General features: G+C 38.0%; 1 non-coding gene and 2 pseudogenes across 1 annotated transcript; 1 reads left to right on the top strand and 2 right to left on the bottom strand.

Moving 5' to 3' along the window:
* Nucleotides 1-434: 434 nt before the first annotated feature.
* Nucleotides 435-686, bottom strand: LOC126020602 (40S ribosomal protein S27-like; annotated as a pseudogene).
* An 8,223-nt stretch (nucleotides 687-8,909) lies between these two features.
* On the top strand, nucleotides 8,910-9,073 carry LOC126021472 (U1 spliceosomal RNA). The gene has a single exon (XR_007499986.1). It is a non-coding gene; the product is annotated as a U1 spliceosomal RNA (small nuclear RNA).
* A 444-nt stretch (nucleotides 9,074-9,517) lies between these two features.
* On the bottom strand, nucleotides 9,518-11,018 carry LOC126020587 (tubulin alpha-1C chain-like; annotated as a pseudogene).
* Between the last annotated feature and the right edge of the window lie 4,497 nt (nucleotides 11,019-15,515).

The raw sequence follows: 15,515 nt of genomic DNA, 5'->3' as shown, positions 1-15,515 counted from the left end.
TTTTACTTCGTAATTATGAAAGCCTGGACCCAAAATCACATTCCATAGTTGTTGCCATGTGAACTCATTACCCAGCTTCACAGAGCCTAAATTCATGGAGTACATGGCTGCATGTGTATCCCCACAAAACAACTAGATTCCTCAATGTTGAGACCCTAGGAGAAACACACCAAATTACATATAAAAGTGGCATTGAAGCTACTTTTGTTCAACAACCAAAAACAATAACAGAATGCACAACTAGTAACACAATTTAGTAAACCTTCCGATTACGATTTGATGACTCTACTGTGAGATATAACAATTTTCACAAACTTTCTGTACTAAAATTTTTGTGGTAAACATATTTACTTGTAAGAAGAAATATATATTAATTTTTTATTCAAAATATGTTCATTGGGATGGTTTCCCATTCATCTTGATTCAGGGAGCTTTTAGTGCTGCTTCCATCTGAAGGAACATCTTTCTGTAAGCCTTGCTTTTCTTCATGTAGGTTGGTTGAGGACATTGAAGCATCCCATACACAAAACTACTGTCTGTGCATGGCTGAAGAAAGTGGTAATCTTATAGCACCCTGGGCATTTGATGTCCTTGAAGTAGGAATTGGGGCTCTGCACCAGCCACTTCTTGTGCTTCTGCTGCTCCTCCTCAAGCAAGGGGTGAAAGAGTTCCTTGGTGAGAAGCATCTTCTCAAGGGGAGGCCATCACCACCAGAAAAGTATTATAAATTATCTTATGCCTACCAAGGAGGCATACTTGTGGTGGTTGGGAAACTGGAGACAATGGTGGAGGGAATGTTACACTGGTGGGAGGATTAGTTTTGGAATACTGAAGACCAGAAACAACTATCATAAACAACTCTGTAAGCCACATTTTAAGCAAAGTAATTAAAACAATAAAGACTCAAGTTCCATTCTTAGGACACTATTTTTGTGGTATAAACACCTCCTAAAGAATCTATCTCCTGGGGCTGGAGTGATAGCACATTCGGTAGGGTAATTGCCTTGGATATTGCTGACCCAAGTTTTATCCCCAGCATCTCCAATGGTTCCTTAAGCTTTCTAGTAGTAGTTTATAAGCACAAAGCCATGAGTAAACCTGATCACCACTGGGTGTGTCAAAACTTAATGAAGTAAAAAATTGAACAAAAATAGAATCTGTCTTCTAGAAGCATCAAATATGGAGACTTTGAGTGAGGATACTAACATTCAATCCATAACAACATTAAGAAAAGTTTATGAGAGATGAAAACTCATCTGTTTCAGCTTGGGAAGTGATCAAAGACTTATGTGGCTGCATTTTCCTTGTTTCTAACTGTGGGTCATAAAATAAAAGATTGACAACTGCATGTGAGCTCCAAGAGTACTAATGATGCCATGGGTCACTAGGAGTAACTAGAACCACTCCATTCCTAATGTTCCCCCTTGTTCTTTGTCATCTTTATTTTAGTTTTTGAGGGATAATATTTCAGTTCATGTTTCCACCTCAGTTTGTTAGAACTACAGAGCAGCTTTGTAGATAGTGAATTCTGCTGCACAAGTTATATTCTTGCTCTGCAACTACAAAGTTTTGATTCACAGCACTTTGAAGGATCTTGGTAGAATTTTCACAAAGTGTCTTATGTGCCATAGATGATCATCGAATGTTCTATTTCATAGTCAACCATGTTCAACAGTCTTTGATGTTTATTTAGTTGCTTAGTCATCCTTTTATTCATGTATTATTCTTTCAAAAACAGTGAGGACATACTTGCTGCTTCTATGCCTTGTGGCCAGTGGTTTTAATCTTCTACTGACACACACATTTCCTTTCATTAAACCAGAAAAACCAGAGTTAAAATTTGAGGGCATAGAAAATAATGATGCGGGCTCCAAAGGAGAGTTTCAATGAGGAGAAAGTCTCCATTTCAAATGCTAAAGAGAACTATAAATAGATGAATTAAATAAGTCCAACCCTAATCTACAAAATTAAATATTTGTTTTCAGAGAGATTAGAGAGAACAATTTACTATTCTCAAGTACAAGGTATTTTGGGTGCCTTTATTAGCTGGTGGTTTTTCATAGAATAAAGAGAATGACTTTTTGAAAAAGAGAAACAGCTTCAGAAATAAGAAAGCTATTTGGAGCTGGAACAGAAGAACTCCAATAATTGAGAGTTTGCCTGAAACACACTGTTTATCAGTGAAGGGAAAAAATGTCCAATAGCATGTGAGAACCACTGATGAATGAATACCTTTAATTGGCTATTTATTTAGTCTTTCTTGAATTCCTAAAGGGCATTTCTTGTTCATATTGTGTTTTTGCTTGCTAGGCTTCATGTAACTTACTGATATTTGATTTATGATTATAGCTATCTTAATTAAACCATCTTTTATTTACTCTCTTGGGTCAAAGCTAAGTGTAAATTTTAATAACTAGTTTATCACATGTACCATCATCATGGAGAACTGCGTTCATGGGAAGCAAAAGGATGGATTTTACTGATGTCAAAGAGATACTAAGTAGCCTGGAATGGGTGATTCAGAGTAAGAAGATGACCCCTGGTAGGACTCTGAGAGAGAGGTTGGAGAATGGCACCTTTTAAAAATGAAACAGACTTATGCTCTGCTGGCTTTTCATGATTGGTTGGGAAGCATCTACATTGGGATTTTTTTTATCCAGCGATGGCCACTACACACTATATCCTCCTTGGCCACTGAGATGATGCCATATAACATACATTTGGTGAAACCAAAAGAGAGAGCAAAATCAACCATTCACAGACAACTCTTCATCGATGGGTTTGTTCAGAACTTTCTGGTTGCTTTTTTCATGCAAAGAACAACTATTTTACATGACCCATGTGTGTTCTGAAATATAATAGACTGTATCTGAACTGTGGCATACAATACATGGAACGTTACATGCTTCTTTTCCTTAGAGATGAGTTTAATGTAAAGGTGTCTTATTTATCATGTGGATTTCACATAAGAAGCATTTTCTTCAGGTTGCATCTTTTTTGATGTTGCTAAAAAGAACTTTCAAGTTCAACATGGCTTTATAGTGATTATTTTGCCTATAGACATAGTACATAATAGAAAAACCATGTGCCGGAGTTCCAAATCTTTGATGTTGACATGTATTATAATAGCAGTAGATAATTGTTTTAAGTCCATTAAGGAATGAAATGGGGAAAAGCCAATTTTCTTTGTAGTAGTTTGGGAGATAGGCAGTGATAAAAGTGAATTTAGTGAAAAGGGATTTCTGTACTTTTAGCTTTAATCATGCCATATAAATGCTAAAAATTCTGGAGGACAAAATCAGTAACAGCCAAACCTCTCATCTCTTCAATGCATATGACAATTGTAAAATTTGAAGACTAGAATTTTTAATAGTATTTTAAGGCATGATAAGCCTATTTCTTAATTTAAACTAGATAGTTTTATGATATGTTAGTTATTGCACCTCAGAAAGTGTTGCTTTCTGAAATGCAGAGTTAGCTTCATCTTTGATTGATTTCAATGAATCTGAAGTCAGGGTAGACTGTCTTGGCCATCATCAAGCTAAGAACCTAAGAGAACTGAGACTTAAAATCAATGTTGGTGACAGCTAAAGTCATACTCAGTAGATCTGCAAATTTACTAGGTGCTGTTTCTTACTAGTTGACCATCTTAGTGGATAACTTATTAGGTCATCTAAGTAAGTAGTCATTTGAATGACCATTCAGATTTGGGGTATATTACCCAGTCCTCTCCTTTTATGTCTTTGGAAGTGACAAAGATGATTTTAACACTAATAAATATGCCTGGTTACATATTACTTATTTCTCCCCTTTTCTCTATCTTCACCTCTTTCTAAGTGATAAAAATGTTAAACATGACAAGCATCTGAAATAAAATTAACAGAATCCTTATACGAAAACCTGGTTTCTTTATCTTAGGTATTATCTCCACAGCAAAAAGGTTCTTCCCACTATAAGAATTCTCCTTCCCACCACCAAGTGAGCATAGACATTTGCATCTCAAAAATATTCACATATAGGATTCTTCTAGTGTTTATGAAATTTTCTTTTGTCATAAGGTGATAGTAGTTTTCATAAATATGGTGAAAAACACTACCCCAGAGAGAATAAATGCAAGACTTCTTATTGTAATAAGTGCAGTGGTGACAAATGTGAAGATGTATTTGTCTTTAGAATTGATTCCTTTACTGGATGTAGAAGAATATGTCCTCATTTCAGAAGATACAGACTTGGGTAGACCACACAATGAGCATGTTCAGTGTTCATTTCTCTTCTCTGAAGCAATAGTCTTGGGTAGTATGGGGGACTACATTTCTCAGCCAGTCTCCTTCATTAAGTTCCCAGGTATCACTGGGAACACTTTGGGTGACAATCTGATTGTGCTTATAATGGAAAGTAGTTTTTTTTTAAAAATCAATGGAATACCCACTTGATATTTTCTATGCTTTCCATAATAACTGTTTTAGTGTATGTATTATATTCTTATATATACATAAACAGAACTTTCCATATAACCAACATTTTCAGTTTCTAAATTATCTATTGCTAAATTAATTAGAAAATCTCTTAATGAGGACTTCATGTCTCTAGTTCATTCCCACAAAATAATCAACTATCGACCAACAAATGATACTTTGAATTCAGATACCTCAAGGTGCTAGTTAGGAGAATTTCATGCAGATCTTTCTTCCCAAGAACTGGCTAAAGTAAGTTTTTAAAAAATATTACGAGGTATGATCAATAAAAAAGAAATAGTAAAAAATATTTGTGCAAACAGAAAATATTGCTTTATTTAATGTAGCACATAATCCAGAATTGTGCTTCTAAATAGATTAGATATAATACTTCTTTTGAACCAAATTATTATACAATAGAATTTTGTAAATCACACCTTTTTTTTCCAGGTCTTTGATCTGTGAACATTTAAAATTTATCTAGTTATAGTTTCTTTACAAAAGGAGTCACTAATGAATCTAAATATATTCATTAGTTTGGAAAGTTTTAGGTATTAATTATAAGAAAGTTTAGGGTTACTATGTTCAACAAAGACTTGTTGGGAGTTATTTGTAATAAACACCAGAAAATTTAAGAATAAAAAGACAACATTCAGATAAGTAATGAATAAGCTATTTATGTGACTATACAACTGCCATATTCTAATAAAATTGGTTGTAATAACTAGTATTCTGAGGGTCTTACTATGTCCTGGGATTTTTCTTTGAATTCTTCATCTTTTCTTTTTAAAATCTAATTTACATCTTAGAACTAGGAGCTCTGAGGACATATCTATTAGTGTCCCTGTTTTATAGATAGAGGGACCAAAATAATTTGACATTATGCCTATTGGAACAATGAAGACAAAACTAAATTGATTCTACCTATCAGGCTGGAATCTATCAGCCTTTTTTATTCTTCCCGGGCTAATGTGACTTGATTTTCTGAATTCTATGGATCCTTTTGCATTCACCTGAACGTACTGGAATTCTTGTTTGTTTTTTTTTTGTCATAAATATTTCTACTTGGCATTAGCAACTCATGTGCAATCCACACAGCTTGCTCTCCTTGTGCCATTAGAAAATGTGAAATGAATTGATGCCTGTGTGCAAATTTATACAGACTGGTAGGATCCATGATCAATTTTACTAAATAAAGTATTATTTTTTCTTCTAGATGCATCTGAGTGAGTTAAATACACCAGCTTAGATAATGAGCAAACAAAGCTAAATGTACAATGAAATAATTTTCATCCTGGTAAGCTCAGCTTCTTCACTTCATTAGTTTTTAATTAAACCTTTGTCTGATTAAGTTATCCATCTCATTTCCACAACCTTTTGCTTACCAAATGCCCTTCATTTGGTTCTTAACAGCCTCCATGCAGGGTAAAAAAGCAATATTGCTGTCTGGATTATTCCTATGCACCTCATCTGTTATTTTGGTTTAAAGTAAATTTTAAAAAATTATAAAAACAATACAATAGGATAGGAATAGACGAGTGGAATTTACCAGAACTAGGATGGCTCAGGATTTGGTTGACAATTCTAGGGTACCCCTGGTTCTTGACTTGTTAAGACATATAGGAAATGCTATACCAGGCTTCTAAACCTGTTTCTGATGTTTCTGAAGATTACTCAAAAATAAGTTTAGCTTCTTCACTCAATAATAGCCAAATGCATTGAATGCATTCAAATGCATTGAATCCACCTCAAGCCCTGTCCTCTCTAACTTAATTGGGGTACCCCTCTCTAGCTCTCTTATGTTGAACCTGCTAAGACCTAATTTTTCCACAACCTTCTCTGTGGGATAGATTCCTCCTGGCTCAGTACCCTGATGGCCTCCCAAACTCTTAGCATCCCTGTGTCTCTTTTGGATGTTCCTTGAATAAACTTGTCTGCCACCATTTCTTAGTCATCTGTTCCTTAGAGTGAAGAGTTCCTGTGGATTTTCTTTATTTTTCTGTTTTTTTTTTCTTTGTGAAAGGCCATGCTGAGATGACTTGAATAGGCGAAGGGATTAAGCAGAAAGGTTGTTTATTTTTTTGGTATTTGCATTTGTTTGGGGGGGTCAAACCAGGCAGGCTAAAAGGACCAGTTGAATCCTGCGAATAGGACTTGTGTTGGGTACATGCAAGGTAGTAAGTTTGTTACTCACTCACCGTAGTGTCTGTCTGACCTAAGAATAAACGTTTTTAAATGGGAGCAATTTGAATGGGTTCAAGAGAATTATTGTACAGTGGATTGTTTAAGAGTTGTCTTTACATGGCTGCAACATTTGTACATGTTTCATGTCAGTTACAAAACATCTGGCTTCAAGTTTAGCAAGAGGACAATTTTTAGACAGCTGATCAATATGCCTTTTTTCCCTCCCCTTCTTCTAATTATGTAATTATCTACTGAGCTATTCCAAGAACAACCAGGCTGAGCTCATTTCTTCCCACCTTTCAGCTGACAGAGTTCTATTCCCTATGTGGTCTTCTCCTGCTCCCTAAATTTTAATTTATTAACTGTTTCACCTGAAAGTAATCACCCTTGAAGTTAATTCCCCAAATAAAACATCTGCCTTTTCCCAATCAGACAGCTCTAAGTGAGGAAATGCACCAGGAGAGCAGAATCACATTCTCTGTTAGAAAGCAAAGACGCTTCCGAAGACAGGCTGCTAATAACAGCCTGACCAGCTGCCTGAGCTCTTCCAGAAAGGAGCTGGTCCAGGCACTGATGTAGAGTGTCCCTTTTTGTGCTCCTCCTCCTAGTCTGTGACATTGGTTCACCTCCTGCTTCTTTAATCTCCCTCCTGTATTAACTCACCCTTTGGACAGGCTGCAGGCTCTGAAGTCATTGGTTCTCACCAAATTCTATTTTCCCATAGCATCTATTTGCTTGACATTTGTGAATTTCACATGCTTTCAAGCCATCTATCTCCAAAGACCTTTAGGTGCCTCTTTCCAATTTGATGAAAGTCTTCAGAAGAAACTTCTTCTGCTCAAGCCACCCTTTTCTCAAGATTTGTTGGAAGTAAACAAGTCTGAAAAGGCAGGTGAACACCTTCTATTGGAGAATAATTTTCTCTCATTTAAGAAAAATGCGCGAGAGATGCTAGAGATTACGTCTGATTAACCTCCTGATCCTCTTGTTTAATTTCTCTGAAGCCTTGAGTTCTTTGGAGACTTTAAGCTGTGGCTGGTCTATTTAAATATTTAAATATTTATTAAAATGTACTTTATTAAAAGATTATATATTACACAGTTGACATAGTTGATAATATATATATATATATTTGTTTCCAGATAAACAAGAGCAAAATTATTTAGAAAAGAATAGAATGGGAAAAAATAGAAGGAAATTTGTAAAACTTATTGTATCTCCAATAAGATCATTAAGTTTTTGTCAGAAGGCTTAGTAACCTCTTGTTGTTAACTGAACTTTCTGTTATTTCAGTTAAGTACGTAAGCTAATCATTGCCATTTAAATTGGTGTATCCCAATGGGGATGACAGTATAAACAAAAGAAATTGTCTATGGCCATGAATGCAGCTGCTTGATATAGGAATTTGAACCACTATTGCTGATACTGTAGATTTTGTGGGCATGGTTTTGTTTGCCAAGTCTCTCAGAAGTAGAAGAATATGGTGGTGTATTATGTTTGTTTACAGGGTACCCACACTCACTACAAAAATGGTCCTGGGGATATCAGCCCCAATACTGGCATACCTGGAGTTAGGTCAGACTAGTGTCACTGCAGACAGTTGTACAGGATTGATGAAGCAGGGCCATAAGCAAAGTGGTTTTTAGCCAGTGTTGGCAAAGTGGGTGGAGAGCTTGGATATTTGAAATAATTATAGGTATTATCAGTTAGCAAACTTTTTCTGCTTTCAGAAAACAGCTAAACATTCCCCATATCTGTTTGTGGTTGTCATCTCTGAAGAAGAGATCCTGTAGCAAAGGTCCTGGGGTTAGTTTCCAGGGTCCTCCAGAGGTAAACACCTTGCTAATTTTTATGTGCAGATCTGTGTTCCTCCTATAAGAACCATATTCAGGCATGAGAGAGATAGCACAGTGGGTAATGCCTTGCATGTCCCTAACCCAGATTCAATCCTTGTATAGTTACCTGAACCTACTAGGAGTGATCTCTGAATTTAGATTCTGGAGTAATTCCTGAGCACAGATACAGAAGTAAGTCTTGAGCACAGCTGCATAGGGCACCAAAAAAAATTTATATTCAAATAACTGATATCATCAAGTTATCAAGAATAATAGCAGGTAAATTTTAAGTGCATATAAAACTCTATTGCTATATCTGTGCAGATTACAAAAATGGAACTGGGGATTAAAAGAACTCTCTGAAAAAGTTGTTATCTTGTTATGCAAAGAAACAAAAAAAATGACTATGGTGGCCTGCATAAGAAAATACAGAAGGATACTTACCTGGCAGGGGAGATACCATGATCACGAAGGTGGTTTCTCCAGGGCGAGGCTTATCCATTGCACTCCGAATGTGCTGACCCCTGCGATTTCCCCAAATGTGGGAAACTCGACTGCATAATTTGTGGTAGTGGGGGACTGCGTTCGCGCTCTCCCCTGAAAAAAAAAAGACAATACAGTAGGATGGAACTTTTGTGGAGAAAGGTGTTTTCAGAGACAATGACAATGACAAAGACAATCAGAGGCTCTGAAAAGGGCAGAGCATTCTCTTAATATGTCTGAGAGGGCCTTGCCCATCACATGTCATCTGGCACTGGGGAATTACTGATGAGAAACCTTTGCTCCTCCTGTCTGCACTGTGAACAATTCAACAACCAGGGTTATTATAGCTATTAAAGAGAGACTTTCAACTGAACTGCAAGTCTGCGGAGTTATCCTTGAATTAATCCCCTTGCCCCATGACTACAAGATGACCCAGAATATCATTGAGGTGGTCCAGACCCTTTTTTTTTACCCTTAAAATAATACTTCTATTAATAGATTAGAACTAGTGGACAACAAAAGACAATTCCAAGACAACAGGAATATAAAACTGGAGACAGATTAATATTCTTTATCCTCACCCTCTTCACCAGCACTATCTGCTGCAACCTCTTCATAATCCTTCTCAAGGGCAGTCATGTCCTCACGAGCCTCAGAAATGTTGTCAGCCAGGCCCAGAGATATAGCACAGTGGCGTTTGCCTTGCAAGCAGCCAATCCAGGATCAAAGGTGGTTGGTTCGAATCCTGGTGTCCCATATGGTCCCCCGTGCCTGCCAGGAGCTATTTCTGAGCAGACAGCCAGGAGTAACCCCTGAGCATCGTCGGGTGTGACCCAAAAACCAAAAAAAAAAAAAGATGTTGTCATCCTCCATGCCCTTACTCACGTACCAGTGAAAAAAGGCAAGCTTGGCATACAGATCAAACTTGTGGTTCAAGTGAGCCCAGGCCTCAGCAATGGCTTTGGTGTTGCTCAGCAAGCACACCACTCTACTTTGGCCAGGTCCCCATTAGGAACCACAATGGGAGGCTGGTAATACCAACTTTGAAGCCAGTGGGCACCAATCCACAAACTGGATGCTGCGCTTGGTCTTGATGCTTCCATTGCCACAATTGACATATTTGGAGACCATATCAACACGATATAACAGGCAACAAGCCATGTATTTACCATAGCAAAGGTCGCACTTCACCATCTGATTGGCATATTGGTGATTTCTGCAACAGAAAGCTATTCATAGTAGGCTTTCTCAACAGAGATGACAGAGGCATATGTGGCCAGAGAGAAATGAATTCACCAGGTTGGTCTGGAATTCTGGCAGATCGACAATCAGGGCCCCATCAGATTGGAGACTAGTGATGGAGGACACAATCTGGCTAATAAGGCATGTCAGGTGAGTGTAGGTCGGGTGCTCAATATCAAGGTTTCTACAACATATGTCATAGAAGGCCTCATTGTCCACCATGAAGGTGCAATCAGAGTGATTCAGAGTGGTGTGGGTGGTGAGAATGGAGTTGTAAGGCTCAACCTTACAAACCTGGGAAACCTCCCAGGAAACCTGGGAGGCTGGGTATATGGAGAACTCGAACTTAAGTTTCTTGCCATAATTGACAAAGAGATGTTCTATCAGCAGGGAGGTAAACCCAGAACCAGTTTCCCCACCAAAGTTTCTATGAAACACCAAGAAGCCCTGAAGCCCTGTGCACTGGTCAGCTAGTTTATGAATTCGGTCCAAGGTAAGGTTAATGATTTCCTTGCCTACAGTGTAGTGCCCACAGGAATAGTTATTGGCAGTATCTTCCTTGCCTGTGATGAGCTACTCTGGGTGGAAGAGCTGGCAATAGGTGCCAGTGAGATTTAATCAGTGATTGTGGATTCCAGATCAACAAACACAGCCCTGGGCACATGTTTGTCAGTTCCTATTTCACTGAAGAAGGTATTGAAGGAGTCGTTTCCTCCCCTGATGATCTTGTCACTAAGCATCTGGCCATCAGGTTGGATGACATTTTCTAAGAAGTAGAGCTCCCAGCTTGGCCAACGTGAATGGAGATGCACTCATTCATGCTTAGAAGTTGTAGGATGTTGTGGAATAGGAGAAGGCAAGGGGTCAGCTTCAAATATCTCTCACTAACATACTGACAAGAAGTCTGGAGAAGAAGTGTAGTGTAGTGTCATGTGTTGTATGGTGTTGTGTCATGTCATGTCATTTCATGTCATGTCATGTAGTATAGTGTAGTTTGGTGCAGACCCTGTTTTGTAAAATAGCCTGCTTAGAAAATTTATATTTTATTTGTTACTTTTATTTTGGGGGTATGGATGTTACACAATCCATGATTACCCTTCAAACTGCACTCAGAGATCACTCCCACTGTTGGGGATTGAACCCAGGTTAGTAGCATGCAAGGCAAGCACCCTACCTGCTATGCCCCAGCCCCATGCTTGGGAATTTTCGCTTCTATATTCTCTTGCCATCATCCTACAAATTCCCTATTGCCCGCAATTTATTATATACAAAGGAACTCCCAACTGGGTCTATTGGTGAAACAGACTGTACTATACCATTTTTTTAGCATGCTGCTTGGTTTTACATTGGCTCTTGAGAATTTCCATAATAGAAACTAGGGTCAGTAAAGTTTTGTGATCTTCCTTTGTTTTTAGTTGGGGGTGCTCATGATTTTAAGGTTAAGAATTCTGAAAGCTCTGAAGCAGTGTTTATCATTCTGGCGCCCCCCCCCCCAGCCCTCGGGGGATGCTGGAATGACTAGGCAGGGAGAGGTAGAAGCTTCTGGCTCAATTGTGGGTAACTTTTTATTTGCTTAAAGAATACAGATTTCAAAAAAAAAAAGAATACAGATTTCAAAGAGGTTACTGTGTTGTATTGTTTTTTGTTCTTGGAGAAGATGTTAGGTCAACTAACTTTAGGTACCTCTATGTCTATAGGTTGGACTGAGTTTCTAACAATATCCACCATTTTTCTAATCAAAGAAGTGAGAAAGATCATCTGAAACCACTTTGTGTCTTAGAGGGATGTCATTTAGTGGTATTGTTTAGATGCAATTTTATCAAGGAGCATATCCTCCTCTCTGAAATGATATATTTTTACTATTTAAGATGAAGTTTCTTTCTTCTTTATTATATAAAATTAACCCCTTTCTCTCCTTGATGCCCAGGTTTCTTAAAGTAGCACAATTATCCTAGGTCTATGTGCTTTTATTGCTTAGAATTTACCACCATGTAAATTCTCCATAATATTATTAAATAGAGCTTTCTACTGCTAAGTCCTCTGAGCATTTTGCTTACGAGTTCAGCTCAAGAAGAACTCAGAAGTTTTCCTGAAACAAAAATCCATACAAAGATTTATTTTTTCTAGATTAAGCTCATCTATCACTTTACTTCACATAATGACATTTTGTAAAATCATCATCCTCTATGGGAGAATTCCAAAGACTTGAGACACTTTGCAGGAAATCAAGACTGATTTTAGAGCAAAACTCTATTCAACCCTTTTTAGAAAAAACTCCAAAAAAATAAGCATGCTGAATCACATATGCTAGAAGCTATATGGAGAGTTTTTATTAAAAAATAAATTTGAGGGGCCGGCGAGGTGGCACTAAAGGTAAGGTGTCTGCCTTGCAAGTGCTAGCCAAGGAAAGATCGCGACCGTGGTTCGATCCCCATGGTGTCCCATATGGTCCCCCAAGCCAGGGGCAATTTCTGAGCACTTAGCCAGGAGTAACCCCTGAGCATCAAACCGATGTGGCCCGAAAAACCAAAAAAAAAAAAATTCGAATTAGGTGGTTTGAGTTGTCAACAACTAGGAAGAAAAAAAATCACGGTGGCTTGTTGATTCACTCAATAACACAATAGGCCTAGCTAAAAGCTATCACCACTTCCTCCTACCATAATTATGTGACTATTAATTTTAAAAGTATCTCCATTTCCTTCTGTAGGTTATACTTTAATAATTCTTCAAAAATTCATAACATTTAAAGTCTATATAAAGAAGGTATTTAGTCTTTAGATACAAAAATAGAAGCACTGCGGGGGCTGGCGTGATAGCACAGTGGTAGGGAATTTGCCTTGCACATGGCTGACCCAGTACAGACCTAGGTTTGATCTTCAGTGTCCCATGAGCCAGTAGAGATTTCTGAGTGCATAGCCAGGAGTAATCCCTGAGTGTCACAGGGTGTGGCCCAACAACCAAAAACCAAAAAATATAAAAAAGAAAGAAAGCACTACAGACAAATAATGGTCCAAGTCTCTTGCTTCTTTTCCTTGAGTTCAGAAAACTGTAACCAGTGATAAATGAAACAACCCCTTCCAATGTAATCGTATTTGTTATCCATACCTCAAGTTAATTAGTCAGGGAATTGACAATTTGTTTAAAGATTGGGGTCATAAATAGTCTATGTCCTTCAGTTTGCTCATCAGCATAAACAAGACTTTTACAAAGAATTAGTTGGACAAACCAGATCTCATAGGCTATGGAGTGACTCTTTCATAGTTTCTAGTCCAACTGAATATATATATTTCCAAGAATTTTATTTGAGAAAGTATGAACCCCAATTTGGTGATAGTATGTGATGGGTCTTTTGAAAGCTAATTGTGTTCTGAGGGTGGTGCCCTCATGAGAGGGATTAGTGTCCTCATTTACAAGTTGTCTAGTAAATTTACTGTACCTGAGTCAGCACTTGGGCCTTGTCCAAAACTAGGTTTCCAGTGCTGCTACTTGTAATTTCCTGACAGAGCTTTGAGAAATGAACCTTTTGTTTATATTTGTCTATGCTAATTTCCTTAGCTACCCCAATGAAGCCAGTTTCCCTTTAGTAAAAGATAATGTTCTTTTTCAGAGAAGACTTAGGCTTCTGGTTTTCCTTTTCTTTCTCAATGCGGCAGCTTCCCTTGCTTCCCAGTGATGACTAATATCACATTACATCCTATTCAGGTTTTAGAGACTTCACCCTTGGAAGACAGCATTGACATGCTGTCCTCCCTTTTTAATTTTCTTTACTCTCCTTTCTGTATTAAAGAATAGTATTTTCAAACAACTATTCAGAGTGCAAGGAAGTGATTTACCTCTCTAAAGGAATTTTGAGCACAAATTTAAGTCCAATTAGATCCTAGACACTAGGAATTCTAAGCAACTTCCTAGAAAAAAAAATTAGTTGTTTTCTTCTTTTAATTCCCTTTGACCTCCAAACAAGTTGGATTCTTTCTGTATTTGTCCCACATTCTCTCTGAAATAAGCAGATGTGTGTGTGTGTGTGTGTGTGTGTGTGTGTGTGTGTGTGTATGTGTGTGTAGGCTTGGCAATAAGCCCAAGACACGATCTGAAAATAACTAGAAACTACAGAAGACCCTGATAAGAGTGAACAAAACCCACCTAATTTCAAGTATTTTTTCTTTGATAACCCATGAACAAAGAACTCTCAGCTACACCAAAAGCTCCAACCAGTTAGAATAGGGCTATAAAACCAGACTTGTGGGCTGGAGTGATAGCACAGCAGTAGGGGGTTTGTCTTGCATGAGAGGCCTGGGGCAGACTTGAGTTCAATCCCAGCCTCCCAGATCATCTCTGAGGCTACCAGGAGCAGTTTCTGAGTGCAGAGCCAGAAGGGCGCCACCAGATGTGGCCCACAAACCAACCAAACAAAAAATTGCCGGACTTGCAAAAATAAACCCTTTGCAGTTTGTGTTTTCCCTACTTTTCTAACTGTGCTTCTTCTTTCCTTCCCTTTCTGACAAAATCCATTCTAGGGTCACCCATGGCCACAATTCTGGCTCTGTAATTTTTTTATTTCTCTTCCTTTCTCATTCTGTCTCTGTGTATCTCTCTCTCTCTCTCTTCCTCCTCTTTCACATTTCATAGCTCAAATATGTTGCTGTACTATCTGTCTTCTTTAGAAAATACTTTCCTAGGTGTATAAACAAGATCTTGAACCAGATGAGATTAGGATTCATTTTGTTTATTAGTCCCGATCTCCTGGAGCAAGCTAGATGACTAGTTCCAACCAGTCCAACTCAGTGATAATTGAGTGCTGAATCTAAACTCTTACAAAATTCCAGGTTCCATGAAGTACAGAATGATTCTGTTCTCATTGATGTTATTCAATTATCATACATCCAACACCTTTCTAATAAATAATTTGCAAGCATGACACTTGCTCAAGAAAAACACAGGCTTGAAGAGGAAGCCCGGTCACACTTCCATAAGCCAGCTGCTGGTCCCACTATGTCCCTCACTGGCTGTATGACCTTGGCCAAAGCCCATCTTCTTACTTTGTAATGTCTATAACCCAGGCTGGGGACAGGCTGCTCAGGGTGGTCTGTACAGTGTGATGACCTTTCTAGACTGAGGGTAACTGAGAAACAGTGCTGCCCAGGAATATATTGCTCCATTTTGTTTATCTCCTAAAATAAAAACTTCTCTCCTATCTTCAGAAGGTAAGAAAGAACATTGTCAGAAGAAACTAGTATCTTCTAAGATCTAAAATGAAAGTCTGTTTTCTTAAGTTAAATGAAGGAAAAATTAGATTGAAAAAAACCTGGCTGCCAGGTCA

This window comes from Suncus etruscus, chromosome 10, assembly GCF_024139225.1.
Source record: "Suncus etruscus isolate mSunEtr1 chromosome 10, mSunEtr1.pri.cur, whole genome shotgun sequence".
NCBI classification, from domain to species: domain Eukaryota; kingdom Metazoa; phylum Chordata; class Mammalia; order Eulipotyphla; family Soricidae; genus Suncus; species Suncus etruscus.
The sequence above is the reverse complement of the archived record's forward strand: the minus strand, read 5'-3'. Positions and strand labels throughout refer to the sequence as shown.